The 4,873-nt window shown below is 41.4% G+C and overlaps 1 pseudogene; it reads right to left on the bottom strand.

The window, feature by feature from the left end:
- Positions 1 to 838: 838 nt before the first annotated feature.
- LOC145405725 (5S ribosomal RNA) lies at positions 839 to 955 on the bottom strand (annotated as a pseudogene).
- Positions 956 to 4,873: the final 3,918 nt, after the last annotated feature.

The raw sequence follows: 4,873 nt of genomic DNA, 5'->3' as shown, positions 1-4,873 counted from the left end.
TCAACCACTTTACCTATTAACCAAATTATGCTAAGTCCTTATCTTCACACCCTCACCCTCACATCGCTGCCAGGAGCTTCTCACTCCAACCTAATATACTTGCACCTTTAGATATCACCCAAACACTCACCACCACGCACCCACCTTGTATCTTCACCACTTCAACTCAGTAACCAATTTCTATTCACTCTTCACCTTCAATACCATTCATTCAAACTATTCACCTCCCACTCCATACATTTAGGTTAAACCCTCAAACCCACCCCTACCCACCCACCCGCAGCAAACAGTCGGACATCAATATTAATCCCCTACTAAATCTCTCCCCAACGACCACCCACTATATATAAAGGCTTACATATCTGACAGGGGGCACCACAATAGAAGGTATTTTATATATATATATATATATATATATATATATATATATATATATATATATATATATATATATATAATGGAGAGAGAGAGAGAGAGAGAGAGAGAGAGAGAGACCTGTGTGTGTGTGTGTGTGTGTGTGTGTGTGTGTGTGTGTGTGTGTGTGTGTGTGTGTGTGTGTCAGTGGGCAGGTCGAAAAGTCATACCTCAGATGAAAGAAGGTCAGAGGGAGGTATCTGTTAAGACACTGACAAGGAGGTGATAGGCTAATCGCGGTTCGGGGAAGGGCAGGGGATAAGAAAAGAAGCGGAGACAATGGTGGACTTTAGATGAGAGTTTCATTCATTCATTCATTGCCAGACGACATGTATCCCAAACGGGGTGGCCAAGGGCTTAGAGTGAATTGTTTTACAGGGAGGGGCACTAATCCTCCACCAACCCCACTTGACACGTAGGGAGAACGTTATGCCAACAGCATTCCAGGCGGTCACCCATCCAAGTACTAACCAGACCCAACGTTGCTTAACTTCGCTGATCGGACGGGAAGCGGTGTACTCAACGTGGTATGGCCATATATATAGATGAGAGTAATAAAAATAATATAACAGTAATGATAATGATTATTACCACTTGCAAATACTCGACAAGAGCTTGGTAGACTATTGCTGAATTTTGTAGATGTCTGTGAGCGTCGTGCCTTGAGAAAAAGAGTAAAGTGATGGTTACTGAGAGAGAAGGTGACTCCCAGTGTGATGTTACAGTGAATGGAGAGAGACTGCAACTGGGAAGAGAGTTCAAATACCTAGATACAGTGACAGCAAAGAGAGGAAAATGTGCAAAAGAAATGGAAAGTTGAGTGACACAAGGAAGGAAAGTAGCTGGTGGTAAGAAGACCTTGATAAGAAAAACAGAGGCTTGAGTGTTGCAGCAGCGCGAGGCTTACATGAAGGAGTGTTTATGCCAGCTATGAATGTAAGACTATGGTGTGGAATACTAATGAAAAGTCAAGAGTAAGAGCAGTGGAGATGGAACTGTTGAGGAATGTATGTGGAGTACGAAGAGTGGATAGGATACGGAATAGTGTGATTCGTGAAAGATACAGGATAAGGAAGTCTGTGGACACCAGAATCGAAGAGTGTACTGAGATGGTATGGTCATGTGGAGAGAATGGATAACAATAGAGAGGTGAAAAAGGTACATCTGAGCGCATTTGAAGGAGGGAGAAGGCGACGTAGGCCAAGGAAAAGGTGGAGAGATATGGTGGATGAGTGCGTGAGGAGGAGAGGTTTGGAAGTCAGTGAGGCTAGGGAACTGACAAAAGATCGAGCTGGCTGGGTGAATGTTGTGAGGAGAAGTGCATGATCAGGGATTTTGGCATCCCTACGTGGCAGCGTCCGGACTGACTCAATCGGATAGGTTTGTGAAGCTACAGAACGTGGTGAATGTTTTTTGGCGTATCCGATAAAGCCAGGATTCCGGGGGCTTGAATGATGAGTGAATGGAAGCGTGGCCCATTGGATTGGGCAAATTTGGGCTGTCTGGACATTGCTACTCCTCACCCTGCCCTTGGGTGGGAAAGGAGGGCCAGATGATGATGATGATGATGATGATGAAAAAGTAGAACAACTCCACAGTCTGAAGTGGTAAATATATGAAGGAATGGCACTAAATTCAAATTTGCTTGGAAGAAATGAAAATTGAAAAAAAAAAAAACTGAGAATACAGCATGACCTTCAACACACACACACACACACACAACACACACACACACACACACACACACACACAAAGATGCACAGCCCACAGATTTCGGAGATTCAATATATAATCGTCATCAAGATCCCTCCTCATCGACGACCCTTCCACAATTTACAGTGACCAGCGCAAGACAAGGGACGTATGCAAATGGTATGGAGATCCGGGCCCACGCACCGCTTATTGTGATGCCTCTGACTCGCCCACACTGCATGATTTCACATTAACCGGATTGTAAACACATTATCGTCGGTTCTGCCCTGGCTTTGTGTCTCTATCGTTCTTGTGACGAGAGAGAGAGAGACAGAGAGAGAGACAGAGAGAGAGACAGAGAGATAAGGAGGTGGATTAGCGCTCATGAGCCATAGTGAGAAGCCTCGGGGAGATTACGGGGGATTCATAGAGAGAGAGAGAGAGAGAGAAAGGGTGATTTATCGCCCTAAAACCTCCAGGGATTATGGGATTACTAAATGTCTCAGATGCATTTTTAAAGATTCTGAACCGGTTACCACCCTGAACAACTCTCCAAACTATTAAAGTCAATTTGCTTTCCTCTTCGTTTCTAATTTAATATTCACCCAATAAATTAAATGGTTGCTGTCTGAGTGAAGGCAAAATTGGTAAATATTACTGAAGGAAAATTATGCTTAAAGAATATTTTTGAATACCGAGTCGGATGTTGATCTACTCTTCCTTCACTTCTTCTTTTCCTTCTTCTTCGTCTTCTTTCCCTCCTCCTCCTCCTCCACTTCTTCTTCTTTTCCTCCTCCTCCTCCTCCACTTCTTCTTCGTCTTCTTTCCCTCCTCCTCCTCCACTTCTTCTTCGTCTTCTTTTCCTCCTCCTCCACTTCTTTTCTTTTCCTTCTTCTTCTTCGTCTTCTTCCCCTCCTCCTCCCCCACTTCTTCTTTTCCTCCTCCTCATCTTTGCTCTCTAATGTCTCTCACTGGCTTCTGTTTTACGGCTTAATTCCTTTTTTTCTATCTCGTTCCTTCCGATCCTTTCTTTTATCTTTTTCCTTTTTTTTTCATTTGACATTTCATGAACATGAGTACACATGCAGACAGAGATGAATGGATATATAATTAGACAGCTCGATAGACCGATCGATGAATCTATCAATACATACTGACAACTACAAATACCAGTGAGATGAAGAGGTGGCCCATGTGTGTGTGTGTGTGTGTGTGTGTGTGTGTGTGTGTGTGTGTGTGTGTGTGTGTGTGTGTGTGTGTGTGTGTGTGTGTGTGTGTGTGTGTGTGTGTGTGTGAAATTAAATCACTTAATAACACGTGATTCATAGATATGCTGATATCCACAAGGAAAATGAAACACAAAATATCACGAGCGCTTTCGTGTATTCACATCTTCAGGGGAGAGCAAAGTGAAGGAGCAGGAGTACACGTGTCATTTTTATACAGAAAGAGGGACGGGAAAAGGCGCTTCCTAAGTCGCTAACAAATATTATAGTGTTTTAAATTTGCATCCTTACTTCTAGTTATCCATAAGTTTGTATATAAGAATTATATTTTTTGTAATTTATTTTAATACTGTATTTATTTAACTAGAAAGGATATAAGTTTAGAACACTGGTATTTGTCAGTGACTTAGGAAGCTCCCCTGGGACTTTCCCCTCCCTCTTTCTGTATAAAAATGATACGTGTACTCCATCTCCTTCACTTAGCTCACCCCTGAAGATGTGAATACACGAAAACGCTCATGATATTTTGTTTCCTTTTCCTTGTGTGTGTGTGTGTGTGTGTGTGTGTGTGTGTGTGTGTGTGTGTGTGTGTATATATATATATATATATATATATATATATATATATATATATATATATATATATATAATATTATCTATACGAGAGAGAGAGAGAGAGAGAGAGAGAGAGAGAGAGAGAGTCTACCTTTGTCCTCTGTCATTTAAAAGGGTCGCAGATTCACTTACACACCCTTTCACTATGTTTAACCATTTTCATTAAATATTAAACCCTTTTGCATTAAAAAAAAAAAAAAAAAGTAATCTGATCATCACACTACGGCGTCATCATCACCATTTTTATTTTTATCACCATTATCTTACAAGTCTGTGTTAGCTGGAAAAAAAAAATACGACAGACATTTACAATATACTTAATTTTTTTTTTTTTTCAACCGTCAGACGATTTCATTCAGTGTAAAGGATGCCTATACATGAAAAGCTTTAAAAACTATCCATGAACCCTTTTAGCGACACGATATTTTTTTATTCTTGGTAATGACTGACGATTTTATTTCCCTAAACATAAACTCTCATCAGAGAAATTACCACTATGCCGGGAGTCGAACCCAGGACTCTCAGGTGAGAGCCAGGCAGCATACCACTACACCACGACCAGGTAAAAGTTAACTCACGTTGTCACAAGCTTGTAACCAACGTCCCTCCGCCCCCACTGTGGGTATGAAGAGGATGAGTTAACCCCCTGGCACTCGGGCAAGTAGTGGTAATTTCTCTGATGATTTTTCCTGTGAAAAAAATACAGGTTCTCTCTTCATAAACTCTCATGCTGATTAATTAATATAACAGGCACAGCAATATTAGGCAGTCCCATCCTACTCCACAGCATAACACTAACAGCAACAGCAAATAAAGCCATAGTACCCTAAGACAACTTCACAGATTTTACCATAGTTAGCCCTACACCATTTTCTATACTGTTTTTAATCAGAACTACATCCGCCTCCTCCTCCTCTTCCTTCCTG

Source organism: Coenobita brevimanus, chromosome 67, assembly GCF_032717465.1.
Source record: "Coenobita brevimanus isolate Jiangsu-jjx chromosome 67, ASM3271746v2, whole genome shotgun sequence".
In the NCBI taxonomy this organism is placed as follows: Eukaryota; Metazoa; Arthropoda; class Malacostraca; order Decapoda; family Coenobitidae; genus Coenobita; species Coenobita brevimanus.
The sequence above is the reverse complement of the archived record's forward strand: the minus strand, read 5'-3'. Positions and strand labels throughout refer to the sequence as shown.